Raw genomic sequence first — 15,330 nt, 5'->3', positions numbered from 1 at the left:
AATTCCATAGTTTCTTGCTTCCCATGTCATTCTATGTTTGGGGTGTTTTAGCCTAGGTTTATTGAAGTACATCTTTAAGTAACTTCCTTAAAAATGGTTCTGGGATGTAAACTCTGAGACTTTGCTGCATTTAAAAATGTCTCACGCTTAATTGCCAGAACAGCTGGAAAGGGAATTTGAGGTTCAGAATTATTTTTCCTGTAACTTCTAATGCATAGTTTCATTATCTTGTGACATCTGGAATTACTAAGAAAAAAAATCTAAAACTTGTATGATCTTTTTTCTGAGTATAGCTTTGTAGGTATCAGCTTCCTCTTGTTTTACTTTTAAGATCTACGCAATTTTATTAACCTCATGTATTAGTCCATTTTCATGCTGCTGATAAAGACATACCCAAGACTGGGCAATTTACAAAAGAAAGAGGTTGAAGTGGACTTACAGTTCAACGTGGCTGGAGAAGCCTCACAACCATGACAGAAGGCAAGGAAGAGCAAGTCACATCTTACATGGATTGCAGCAGGCAAAGAGAGAGCTTGTGTAGGGGAATTCCTCTGTATAAAACCATCAGATCTTAGGAGAGTTACTCACTATCATAAGAACATGGGAAAGGCTTGCCCCATGATTCGATTACTTTCCACTGGGTCCCTCCCACAACACATGGGAACTCAAGATGAGATTTGGGTAGGGACACAGACAAACCATATCACCTCCCTATCTCAGTGAGAGTTTTCATTTTAGTGTCATGATTTTCCTTAGCTCCAAGAATGTTATACCTATTATTACTTGGATAATTCCCTCCTTTTCAATTCCTCTTCCAGGAAATTCTATTAATCAAAAGTTGAACCTCTTAGACTGACACTCCATAGCAGCAATGTCCAATAGAAATATAAGCTATAAATGCGAGCTCCATATGTAACTAAATTTTCTTGTGGCCACATCAAAAAATATAAAAAGAAAGGGGTAAGAATAATTGTAATCAATTTCATATAGCTTTTTAAATATATTAATATATTCAAAATACTATTTCCATATTTAATCAACAAAAATATTGAGATATTTTACACTTTTAATTTGTATTACCTTCAAAATCTGGGGTATATTTAATAATTACAGCACATTTTACTGCAGACTAACAACATTTTAATTGTTCAATGGCCATATGTGGCTAATGGCTCCCATATTTGACAGTGCAGATCTATAGCATGTATGTCTTCTTCCATATTTCTTTGTCTTTTTTCTCTATGTTATGGCACAGTACCCAAAGTTTATCTTTAATTCTCATACTAAATGTTTTATTTCTGTAATCACTTGGAATTTCTCTGAACTTTTTTGTTCTCTTATTACTTTTAGTTGAAAAATATAATGTAGGCCATTTAGTTCTTGTTTAATAAATTCAGTATCTTCTCACATCTGTGCACACTCATTGCTGATTTTATTGTTTTGCTCTGTGTTAGGTTTCTTCTGTTCCAGTTATTTCTCTTCTGGCATCAGTTTTTATATTTGTTTACTTTGACCTTCATACTCCTGCTGATCTTTGTATGTTTATACCTAAAAGTAAGGGATTCAGCAGTTGGTTAATCCAGGCAGGAGATGTGGGTCTTTTCTACTCAGCACATACACATGGGCAGGGAGCTGGCTCTCAGGCTAAGTAACAAGGGGGAAATCATGGCCATTGGCAACCTTACTTCCGCACAGGGATTTCGGTTTGTTCAGGAATGGGTCCTATGATTTTTAACTAGTACAAAATGGTAGACTACCTAACTCTGTATGCTACATATAGAGGATATGTGTTGAGGTTGAGAGAGGCACTAACTCACAGCGTTTTCAAATTTGCACTTTCTGTTAACTCCACTTTATCCCCTACTTCTCACTCTGCTCCTGTCCATTTTGAGCCCCAGAATCTTTTTCCACACGAATAACTTTGGCTCTATTTATCAATATGCTTCCTAGAAAAGCCTAAGATGGAGATTTTAATGCAAGTGACTTATTAGGAAAGTGGTCTCTGGAGAAAGAAAGTGAAGATGGCAAGATTAGGACAGGAGAAGGCGCTAAATAGCTAAATACGCTGTGGTCTCAGCTGGAGCCTGGCTTCAACCTGACACCCTGGGGAACAGAGGAACAGGAATGGCCTGGGGTAGTGGTGAGACTTTAACACATTCACAGCAGCTGGTAGAAAGACATAGCTTTGGTTAAATTGATCTGGAAGGGTCACCAACAGCTTCCACTGCATGAGATTATTTTTTTAAGTACTTTTCTGTTATTTTAATGCATTTGAAGGAGCAAGGATAGATATATGTGTTCAGAGTGCCATCTTAAGCCAATAGTCCCTTGGTAACATTTTGGAAAGGTTTGTTCTTTCTGCAAAGAAAGAAAAGTGCTTGAATAGTGTGTTAAAAACTTATTCAGAGAAACAAATGTAAATTTCAGAATATCCCAGTTCTTCTAGGAAAGAAAGTGATGGCAGTGAAGAATCAACAAACGTGTTGCCTACTTACTGTAATGTTTGTCCTTTTCCATTATGTGGTGCCACTTAATCTCACACTACAATCTTTATTCTTAACCAATGAGCAAACTGAGACTCTATAATAGTGTCTTTGTAGAGATTTTGTAGTATATAATAGAATTGAAGAGGGGCCTAACTCTTTATTCTTTAACCTAATTGCTACCATACCATCAGTCTCTCTGAAATGGGCAACTGCACCTTGATTTAGTAGCAAGTAGAAATGGACAACTGCACCTTGATTTAGTTGTGTATGCTGAAATTCTGATAGAGGAGATGCTGTTTCTCTCACCAAATAATTGTACATCTCCATGATTCCCTCTTATTTTAAAAAGAAAGCAAAGAATCTTCATCCCATATCACATGCTAAGCACTTACATATAGTCTTTCATTTAATTCTCTCAACAACCTTGTGAATTACTCATTTTTGTTACAACACTTCAAATTCTGAAAGACTAAGTGGCATGCCTAAAGTAAAACAGGTAGTAAATATTGGAGCTAGAATTTAAATACCAACCTTTGTAATCCGAAACTCACACTTTTTTTATTAATGATCAAGTAGGCACTAATTTAAGAGTTTGAAAATGGCCGTTGGTTGGTACCATTCTTTCTGAAACTATTCCAATCAATAGAAAAAGAGGGAATCCTCCCTAACTCATTTTATGAGGCCAACATCATCCTGATATCAAAGCCTGGAAGAGACACAACCAAAAAAGAGAATTTTAAACCAATATCCCTGATGAACATCGATGCAAAAATCCTCAGTAAAATACTGGCAAACCGAATCCAGCAGCACATCAAAAAGCTTATCCACCATGATCAAGTGGGCTTCATCCCTGGGATGCGTGGTTCAATATATGCAAATCAATAAATGTAATCCAGCATATAAACAGAACCAAAGACAAAAACCACATGATTATCTCAATAGATGCAGAAAAGGCCTTTGACAAAATTCAACAGCCTTTCATGCTAAAAACTCTCAACAAATTCGGTACTGATGGAACATATCTCAAAATAATAAGAGCTATTCATGACAAACCCATAGCCAATATCATACTGAATGGGCAAAAACTGGAAGCATTCCTCTTAAAATCGGGCACAAGACAGGGATGCCCTCTCTCACCACTCCTATTCAACATAGTATTGGAAGTTCTGACCAGGGCAATCAGGCAAGAGAAAGAAATAAAGGGTATTCAATTAGGAAAAGAAGAAGTCAAATTGTCCCTGTTTGCAGATGACATGACTGCATATTTAGAAAACCCCATCGTCTCAGCCCAAAATCTCCTTCAGCTGATAAGCAACTTCAGCAAAGTCTCAGGATACAAAATCAATGTGCGAAAATCACAAGCATTCTTATACACCAATAACAGACAAGCAGAGAGCCAAATAATGAGTGAACTCCCATTCACAATTGCTTCAAAGAGAATAAAATACCTAGGAATCCAACTTATAAGGGATGTGAAGGACCTCTTCAAGGAGAACTACAAACCATTGCTCAATGAAATAAAAGAGGACACAAACAAATGGAAGAACATTCCATGCTCATGGATAGGAAGAATCAATATCGTGAAAATGGTCATACTGCCCAAGGTGATTTATAGATTCAATGCCATTCCCATTAAGCCACCAATGACTTTCTTCACGGAATTGGAAAAAACTGCTTTAAAGTTCATATGGAACCAAAAAAGAGCCCGCATTGCCAAGACAATCCTAAGCCAAAAGAACAAAGCTGGAGGCATCACGCTACCTGACTTCAAACTATACTACAAGGCTACAGTAACCAAAACAGCATGGTACTAGTACCAAAACAAAGATACAGACCAATGGAACAGAACAGAGCCCTCAGAAATATTACCACACATCTACAACCATCTGATCTTTGACAAACCTGACAAAAACAAGAAATGGGGAAATGATTCCCTATTTAATAAATGGTGCTGGGAAAACTGGCTAGCCATAAGTAGAAAGCTGAAACTGGATTCCTTCCTTACACCTTATACAAACATTAATTCAAGATGAATTAGAGACTTAAATGTTAAACCTAAAACCATAAAAACCCTAGAAGAAAACCTAGGATCTAATTAAACTAAAGAGTTTCTGCACAGCAAAAGAAACTACCATCAGAGTGAACAGGCAACCTACAGAATGGGAGAAAATTTTTTCAACGTACTCATCTTACAAAGGGCTAATATCCAGAATCTGCAAAGAACTCAAACAGATTTACAAGAAAAAAACAAACAACCCCATTAAAAAGCAGGCAAAGGGCCGGGCGCGGCAGCTCAAGCCTGTAATCCCAGCACTTTGGGAGGCCGAGACGGGCGGATCACGAGGTCAGGAGATCGAGACCATCCTGGCTGACACGGTGAAACCCCGTCTCTACTAAAAAACACAAAAAACTAGCCGGGCGAGGTGGCGGGCGCCTGTAGTCCCAGCTACTCAGGAGGCTGAGGCAGGAGAATGGCGTGAACCCGGGAGGCAGAGCTTGCAGTGAGCCGAGATCTGGCCACTGCACTCCAGCCTGGACGGCAGAGCGAGACTCCGTCTCAAAAAAAAAAAAAAAAAAAAAGCAGGCAAAGGATATGAACAGACACTTCTCAAAAGAAGAAATTTATGCAGCCAACAGACACATGAAAAAATGCTCATCCTCACTGGCCATCAGAGAAATGCAAATCGAAACCACAATGAGATACCATCTCACACCAGTTAGAATGGTGATCATTAAAAAGTCAGGAAACAACAGGTGCTGGAGAGGATATGGAGAAATAGGAACACTTTTACACTGTTGGTGGGACTGTACACTAGTTCAACCATTGTGGAAGACAGTGTGGCGATTCCTCAAGGATCTAGAACTAGAAATACCATTTTACCCAGCAATCCCATTACTGGGTATATACCCAAAGGATTATAAATCATGCTGCTATAAAGACACATGCACACGTATGTTTATTGTGGCACTACTCACAATAGCAAAGACTTGGAACCAACCCAAATGTCCATCAATGACAGACTGGATTAAGAAAATGTGGCACATACATACCATGGAATACTATGCAGCCATAAAAAAGGATGAGTTCATGTCCTTTGTAGGGACATAGATGCAGCTGGAAACCACCATTCTCAGCAAACTATTGCAAGGACAGAAAACCAAACACCACATGTTCTCACTCATAGATGGGAACTGAACAATGAGAACAATTGGACACAGGAAGGGGAACATCACACACTGGGGCCTATTGTGGAGTCGGGAGAAGGGGGAGGGATAGCATTAGGAGATACACCTAATGTAAATGACGAGTTAATGGGTGCAGCACACCAACATGGACATGTATACATATGTAACAAACCTGCACGTTGTGCACATGTGCCCTAGAAGATAAAGTATAATTTAAAAAAATAAAAATAGGCATTTCCAAAGCTTGGAGGGGAGGGCGGGGTGTCGTTCCCTTTAGCTGATGCAAGAGCCTAGTGAGGTGGTGGGAGAGGTATCGGCAGGAACAGCTTTGCTGCCGGGGCCTGGGGCTGACCCGTCTGACTTCCCATCCATGCTGAGCCCACTCGAGCCACAGCCATGTCTGGGGACAAGAGACGGAGTTTTACCATGTTAGCCAGTATGGTCTTGATGTCCTGACCTCGTGATCCGCCCGCCTCGGCCTCCCAAAGTACTGGGATTACAGGCGTGAGCCACCGCGCCCGACCTCCTGCAATTTCTACTCTATCAGGTGTCTGCCCTATGATTTTTTATCTTACTATGAGCAAGAAGAAAAAGAAGAAGAAACCTTTTATGTTAGATGAGGAAGGGGATACCCAAACAGAGGAAACCCAGCCTTCAGAAACAAAAGAAGTGGAGCCAGAGCCAACTGAGGACAAAGATTTGGAAGCTGATGAAGAGGACACTAGGAAAAAAGATGCTTCTGATGATCTAGATGACTTGAACTTCTTTAATCAAAAGAAAAAGAAGAAAAAAACTAAAAAGGTATTTGATATTGATGAAGCTGAAGAAGGTGTAAAGGATCTTAAGATTTAAAGTGATGTTCAAGAACCAACTGAACCAGAGGATGACCTTGACATTATGCTTGGCAATAACAAGAAGAAAAAGAAGAATGTTAAGTTCCCAGATAAGGATGAAATATTAGAGAAAGATGAATCTCTAGAAGATGAAGACAGCAAAAAAGATGATGGTATCTCATTCAGTAATCAGACAGGCCCTACTTGGGCAGGCTCAGAAAGAGACTACACATAGGAGGAGCTGCTGAATCGAGTGTTCAACATGATGAGAGAAAAGAATCCAGATATGGTTGCTGGGAAGAAAAGGAAATTTGTCATGAAACCTCCACAGGTTGTCCATGTAGGAACCAAGAAAACTTCTTTTGTCAACTTTACAGATATCTGTAAACTATTACATCGTCAGCCCAAACATCTCCTTGCATTTTTGTTGGCTGAATTGGGTACAAGTGGTTCTATAGATGGTAATAACCAACTTGTAATCAAAGGAAGATTCCAACAGAAACAGAAAATGTCTTGAGAAGATATATCAAGGAATATGTCACTTGTCACACATGCCGATCACTGGACAGAATCCTACAGTAGGACACGCGACTCTATTTCCTACAGTGCGAAACTTGTCATTCTAGATGTTCTGTTGCCAGTATCAAAACCAGCTTCCAGGCTGCCACGGGCCAGCGAGCACAGCTCCGTGCCATAGCTAACTAATTTGCTAATCACTGATTTTGCAAAGCATGTTGTGGAGATGTGGCTGGACAGGTTTGCCATCAGAGTGGATATACCATTGTATTAAAAACAAGATAAAAAAGCTGCCAAGATTTTTGGCGAGTGGTTGGTTGGTCTGAAGTCCTTGCAAGACGCTGATGTTCAAGCTGTTGACATACTCATTGCCTACTTTAACACCTGTCAGAGAAACGTCATATGGGGTAAGGAGGTGCTTTTTAAAAATCATTCATAGACTTCTCTAAAATGCAAGATAAATTAAAGTTATTATAACAGTGATTCTTTCAAAAATACATAAATAAATAAAAATAAGTTAGTATTTTCCACTAAAAAAAAAAAAAAAAAGATGGGTTACAAACAGAACCTGTTTCCTAAGGCTGCTGTAAGGATTAAATAAGAAAATTATCTAAATCAGAATTCCTGGCACATCCTAAGTGCTCAATAAATATTAGATACTATAATTATCTTTTATAAAAAAAAAAAAATGCCCGTAGGTGTTCTTTGGATCTAATTAGGCCCACACAACACCAAATTCAATCAGTTCATTAAATTTGTTTATTTCAAGTTTTAAAATTGACAGAATATGCCCAAACACAACATTATTAAAATCTAAACAGTTTAATCATTCATATTCACCCTGAGGGTACTGTTCTTGACAGTTAGCTATAGTCTACTAGCAAAACAGAAACAAATTCAACCACCGCCATTCATCTTCCCGGAGACTGACAGTAGGGAGAATAGTAAGATTTTCTATTTATTTTATGCACCCATTTTCTTGCTAGCAAACGCAATTTACCTACCCCCAAGTCACTTCTTTCAGTGCCAGGTAGATCCAACTATGAAATATTCACATCACATCGATCTCTCATCAACCTTGAGAACATGTCATCGGTAAATGTTAAGAGATTATTTCTAATATCATCTTCTTTGGGGCATATCACAGATAAGATTCACTCTTTCAGGAATTAGGGCGGTAGATGGTTACTCAAACCCTCTCATTAGAACCTTGCTTTCAAATAAATTCAATGCAAAAAAATGAACAAACAAAAACTTTTACATTTTTCCAGAGCTTAGACTTAAAATCTTGCAGAATGTATCAATAGCTCTTTTCACAAGCCCATGAGGATTTAACCCTCCTTACATTCTTTATGATTAATACATTTACAGGAGGATTAGGTCTCTAAATGGTTTTTAAATCCCAGAGGAAGGTAAGAAACTCATAAAATAAAATAATAATTCCTGGGTTTTAGTAGACCAAAACATTTATTCTAAGGAATGATAGCCAAATGATAAAATAATATCCCTGGGCAAATTTCAGTGATTGCATCAGGAGAGGAGCAAAGAATGGTTCAAATATGTGAATGTGTTAAGTTCAATTTCATCTAATTGAGAGATTACTACTTTTTTTTTTTTTTTGAGACAGAGTCCCACTCTGTCCCCCTGGCTGCCGTGCAGTGCCACTATGTCGGCTCACTGCAACCGCCATCTCCTGGGTTCAAGCCATTCTCCTGCTTCAGCTTCCCACACGCCCGGCTAATTTTTGTATTTTTTAGTAGAGACGGGGTTTTGCCATATTGGTCAGGCTGCTCTCAACCTCCTGATCTCAGGTGATCCACCCGCCTCAGCCTCCCAAAGTGCTGGGATCATAGGCGTGAGCCACCGCGCCTGGCCGAGATTACTACTTTTTGTACCCAGAGAGTCAGCAATTGGTGTGAGCTCCAGTTGAGTTCACTGAGCAGAAGAAGCCATGAAAGGCCATGAAAGGCAAATTATCACTAGAAAAGCCAGAGTAATCACAGAGTACTATTCTCATTAAGCACACATCACTTTCTGTAAGGACTTCTTCTACAGCTATGTTTAATTCATATATTAAAAGTAATGCCTAGCTAACAATAAGAGAAGTGATAACTAAAACTATCGTAATTCCCTGTCTTTGTGTATACAATACTGGGACTGAATGGACATAATTCCCCAACTCTATACTAAATAATACTAGGACCAAGAATAAATAGCTTGCTGGCTTGCTCCAGGAAATACAACACCTGGAGGTTAAGTCTGTTGGCCAATCAATCAGCTAACTCGTCAAAACAGGTTCCTCATCAAGACTTACTTCCAGCCTCTCTTCTCACTATTACCATCAAACTAAAGCTGTTATGTCATAAACTCGACTCAGCCCTAACCAGTTCCAACCCTGCAAGACCTACCTTAAAGTTACCCCTTTCAGACTTTAAAACCCTATAAATACCCTGCCCTAATTTCCCATGACTCTGTCAAGGCAGTATTTTTTCTTGGTGCAGTAAATCTGATAAATTTACCTGTTTTACCAGGGGTCAATAGTCAACAGTGGTTACAGCCTTGATTGGGAACCTACAGTGTGCCAGGTACCATGCTAGGTGCTTTATATACGTTATTTCTAATCTTAGCAACAACTCCTCAAGTTAATGCTTTTTATAATGCACAAAGAAGAAACTGAGACTCAGGAATGTTGGTAAACTGCCCCAACTATACAAATAAGAAGTGGCAGATATAGAGGTCACCTTGAGTCTGTCTGGCTTCAAAAACTTTTGGTAGCTCACAAATCATTTTAAAAATAAGCACAGAAAGTTACCTCCCCATCTCTTCCTTACCCTAAAATTAATTCCATATGCACCAATGATTAAAATGTAGAAGAATTTGTTATTTCATTCTTCCATTAGATTTTACTTATCTAAAATCATTATTTTATCATTTTCATGGTAACTGCAGATAATGATACATTTTTCACCTATTACAATCTTATTAAATTTAGCACTTTTCAATTTCCCAGGAAAACAAAAAACTACAGAACTCTTCAACTCCATTTACTTCCTTTCATTTTATGCATTATTACTATGGTCATGAATTTTAATTCTTTAAATAGTTTAAGCTACATAAGATATTACTATTATATATGGTCAACATTTATTTTTATTGACCCACAAATGTAATCTTTTCAGTCATCTTTCTTTTCTAAAATTGTGAGCTTCCATCTGGGATAGTTTTCCTTCTGCTTGAAAAAAAAAACCTTTAATGTTTTCTTCACTGTCAGGTGAATGATAACATAGTCCCTTAGTTTTTGTGTTTGAACATTGCTTTATTTTGCCTGAAATTTGAAGAAAATTTTCATTTAGTGCAAAATTTAAGGTATCTATAGTCTTTCATCAATTTGAAGATATCATTCCATTGCCTCATTACTTCTGTAGAGAAGTCAGCAGAAATCCAAGTTGGTCTTAATTTTTCTATTTTGAAAAGAAATCTGTCCTTTTCCTGTGGCTCTTTTAAATATCTTCTCTTTGTTTTGAATTTCCAGAAGTTTTACTATTATGTACCTAGCTTTTGTTTACTTTTTATTTTGCTTTGGGTCCACTGTTATTGTGGCCTGATGTTTTTCTTTGTCATGTGAAAATTCTGACCATTATCTCATTAGTTATTTCTTCTGAACTAGTCTCTCTTCATTCCTTTTAATATTCCAACTGTATATATCATTAGTCTCATATATACTTTTTAATACTAAAATCCTTTTGTTTCTTTGTTCTTAAATATTTTCTTCTGACTTCTCTCTCAGTTAACTAGTTTTCTCGTTAGCTGTAAATCTTATATTAAAACCATTAATCGAGTTTGTAATTACCATTATTGTATGTTTTTAGTTCTAGAATGTCCGTTTGATTATTTTTATAGTTTCCAAATTTCTACTGATAAATATCATTTTCATTCTGTAAACATGTTGCTCATAGTTATTTTAAAGTCCACACCTGTTAACTTTATCATGTAAATCACCTTCTAGTTCAGTTTGTTTCCTTTACATTTTCTTGATTTGGGGGGCAATTCTTCACTCCCTGTATACCTTGTTTTCTTGAGTTCTGGAATATATTAAAAATGTGAAGAGAAAATGAGACACTATGAATAGTATCTTCCTCCAAAGAAGATTGCTTTTTTGTTTTGGCAGCTAGGGCAAAGACTGCCTTAATCTAATCAGTGATTGATTTGATTGGTTTCAGGCCTGTGTGGACTAGTCCATGTCAGGCTTATGTTTATTTCTAACATAGATCCGTTTGGAATCACAAGTAATTTTGGAGGGGTGGTACTGGTGTCCTCTGTTCTTGATAGGCCCTGAAACTCTAATTTTCCTACCTTTATCTCTGAGAGACCGTCAAAAACTCTGTTTATCTTACTTTTTTAGCACCCTTATTCAGTATGGACAATCATCTGGAGGGCTGCCATATACTGGGTTTATCTCTTTTGACTTTCAAAAATATTGGTTGCTCTCAGCCTAAGTGTTCCAAGACAACCTACGTAAGCATTTCTATTTAAAAAAGAAAAGAAAAAAAAACTTCCCAACTTTCTCTTTTTTTAAAAAAGTAAATTTGTAAATTTATTCTGGTCTCTTTTTTTTTCTCATAAAATTAAGACCAGGCTTTTAGTAAGTAAAAAATTATTAAATATTTTTTAAATTAAAATTCTTAAAGGAGCGAAAAAAATGTCTAAAATAACATCTATGGAGGGCTGTATCTGTTTCCCAAGGTAAAACAGGAATCTACTAGCAAGTTTTCTTCTCTTCCTAGTAATAATATACACCCAAGCATGATTGTGACAGCAATTTTTGCAGTCTATGCATCCAATCCAAATAACACATTCATTGATGACAATCCCCTGTCTTTCTCCACCTACTGTCATGTCTTTAAAACTAGCAACCAAGATGAGTTGCAGGTGTAACAATTAACTGCATCAGAGGACAGAAAGAGGAGAATTTTTTTTTTTTTTTTTTTTTTTTGCTGTTATTTTTCAGAACATTTAGCAAATGGACTGGCTTGCCATCACTTTTGTCCTCTCTCTTTTTTGTTCTATTCTATCCCGGGGGAGATTGAGCAATTTATCTGACTGATAAATTTGAGAAGACTTGACTGTGTATGCTCAGATTTGGTCTGTTCTTTGTCATCTGAAAGTCAGCCTTTTCATGAAAAAACACACATTTTTCTCTTGATCCTCCATGATGTAATTCCCACATAGAGGCAAGCCCTTGTCAAGTGGTGCATATGTCTAGGTGGGCAAGTCTGCTTAGTTCTGGGATTTAGTATTAGGAAGACCATTTGTTTTCCATAGTATGCTATATTCTCCAACTTAAACTTTGTCAGAAGCAAATGTGACATTTCAGCCTTCGTATCTCTCACTCTTATTATTCAATTTGTTCAGAACTTGTGAGGGGAAGATAGATGCTATTTATTATACTTGCTTATAAACCTTGATATTAAAGAGCACGATTTTGCACATCTGTTCCAAACCAGATTATTATTGATGCTTTTTAATTTTAATAATTTTATAGCCGAATAATATCTAGTTATTATAATATACCACTCTTTCATTACTAGTGTTATCTCACATTGTTTTAAATATTTACTAAATACTTTTAGCTACTGATATCATTTTTCCATGTCCTACTGAGGTATGCATATTTTGTTATTGATTTATATGAGTTCTTTATCATTAAAACTGCTGTGGCTGTCAAATATCACTATTGTAATCAAGATTTCTAGATTAACTTGAGAAATATATAATCAATTTATTTTAACTATCTCAAGGCTACTCACACATTTCAACCATGACTGAGGGATACTGCAATTGGCATTATATTCTTCCTTTTAAGTTGATGCCCTGAGGCTCTATCCTATTCTTCCTTTTCCCTGGTATAAAAGATTGGGCCATGATTCAAAAAGCACTATTGACAATAAATGCATTTACTGTAATTCCCAATTATCTTACAGAAAAAAATACTGGCGTGTAAATTTAACCAATCCACAAACCAAAAGCTTGCATGAGAAATGAGGTTTTAGTAATTAGTTTCACTTCTTCTTTCTTTATTCACACTACCAAATTAAATGGTACTTTTTTTTCTCTTTTTTTTTTGAGATAGAGTCTTGCTGTGTCACCCAGGCTGGAGTGCAGTGGTCCAATCTCGGCTCACTGCACCCTCTGCCTCCCGAGTTCCAGCGATTCTCCTGCCTCAGCCTCCTGAGTAGCTGGGATTACAGGCACACGCCACCATGCCCAGCTAATTTTTGTATTTTTAATAGAGATGGGGTTTCGCCATGGTGGCCAGGCTGGTCTCGACCTGCTGACCTCATGTGATCTACCTGCCTTGGCCTCCTAACGTGCTGGGATTAGAGGTGTGAGCCACTGCACCCAGCACTTTTTTAAAATATATAAAACCCTAACATAGAGCACACGTAAATTGATTAAAATTGCTGATGGAATAGGGAAAATTTTATTTCTAGCTTGTCCTGATTTTATTATATTGTTAATGTAAATTTTACTGAAGTATAGCACATACACATATAAGTGAAAAAATAAGTGTAAATATCAATGAATTTACACAAAGTGAATAACTAGATCAAAAACAGAACATTTTTCTTCAGTATTAGAAGACCACATATGGCCCGTTTTAGGCATTCTTCTGAAAAGTAATCACAATCCTGATTCCTATTGCAATAGGTTAGTTTTGTCTGTTTTTAGACTTTATGTCAATAGAATCAGAGTACTTTTTTTAATCCATCTTCTTTCCCTCAATATTTTGTTTCTTAGTTCATCCATCTTATTAGCATTTCAATGTCAGCTGTTGGCTAATTCAGTGTGCTCAAAGCTTCAGTCACATATTTATTTTTCATTATTTTTGTCACATGCATATACCACTGGTTCTTTTATTTGTTTAATATTTCTTTGAAATTATCTATTTTATTAAACATAACCTCATTCTAAACTCTGAAATATATGAATCATTGAGGTTTTTTTGTGCTAGTTTTTTTTATTTTATTTAAAATAAACACTATTAAATTTTTTTAAATTGTACATGGAACGTTTAAAATAATTTCATACCACACTTTGTATTAACATTGTATCAAGAGGTCCAGTTGCAAAAGAGCTTTCAAAAATGACATTTTCTAGAAAATTTGCTATATTCCAAGGCTATTCTTTTGCCTGGCTCACAAACTCACAAATTCAGATTCAGTCAGTATCCTCCAATTGTCCAAATCCTACAAAGCTTAATCAAACTGACAAATCTTATAAAACAACTTTAGAAAACCAGAGTCCTAATTTGAGAAAATGCAGTGAAAATTTCAACTGCCAGCCTGCCGGGGAACTCACATCAGTATGACCAGAATACTCTTTCCCTGTAGACTAAGCTATCTCTAAAGCCGACAAATCACCTAAAAGTTATTCCCGAGTGTCAACTAAGAACATGATAGCTTAGTAACGATCTTTAAGCCTTGCTGCCCTGGAAGCAAGCACTCTCGTCTCTCTCAGGTGAGCTGCGAATCACTTCTTTGGACTGTATAAAATTAATTCTATATCTGCTGTCAGCTGCCAATAACACTTCTCTCATTTCCAAGTATAGGGGTGCAGTAAGGGGAGGAATGCCTTGTTAATGATTTCATTCATTTTTGGAAGGGAAACTAATACTCGAAGAAGTTAACTAATTATACTCTAATAAGTGGTGAAGCCATGGTTTTTTCACAGATCTATCTCATTCTGATATGTATAGTTTTTCCATTATATTATATGACTTCACAAACTGGCTAGGCCATCTTCTCCAATCTATTTTGGTTCTCTGGAATTCAGTTTCTAGCTGTAAAAAAAAAATGTTAAGGTATATTTTATTTTTCACTTGCAGTAGCACTTTCTAAGAGATATAAAAACTGAATCTTGAGAAGTTCCAGCACCAACATGGGCACAGGAGCCCATTACAGCCCATCTCTCCTGCTGCTTACAACTAAAAATTCTTAACAAAACATTAAAAAAAAAAAAAAAAAAACCTGAGCATGCTGAAAAATAAGGAAAATTTAGATGGATTAAGGGTGACTGTCAACATTTAGAGAAGTGACTGATGAGATATGTTTCACTGTTTTCTTTTTTCTTTTATATAGCTTCACTCTATGAGTGAGTTCCCAGCACAGCTGTGAGATGGTAGCAGCAGCACAGACAGCTAATACTTTAATTACAACAAACAAACAAACAAACTTGGTTCGGCCAGAGAAACCATGTAAAAGAGACTTTGATGGCTAGAGAATGAGTGGAGGGTCCCAGAGTGAAGAAAG

General features: G+C 36.9%; 1 pseudogene; it reads left to right on the top strand.

The window, feature by feature from the left end:
* Positions 1-6,297: 6,297 nt before the first annotated feature.
* On the top strand, positions 6,298-7,318 carry LOC102120306 (eukaryotic translation initiation factor 2 subunit 2 pseudogene; annotated as a pseudogene).
* Positions 7,319-15,330: the final 8,012 nt, after the last annotated feature.

Source organism: Macaca fascicularis, chromosome 2, assembly GCF_037993035.2.
Source record: "Macaca fascicularis isolate 582-1 chromosome 2, T2T-MFA8v1.1".
NCBI lineage: Eukaryota > Metazoa > Chordata > Mammalia > Primates > Cercopithecidae > Macaca > Macaca fascicularis.
This window is presented reverse-complemented; position numbering and strand designations above follow the sequence as displayed.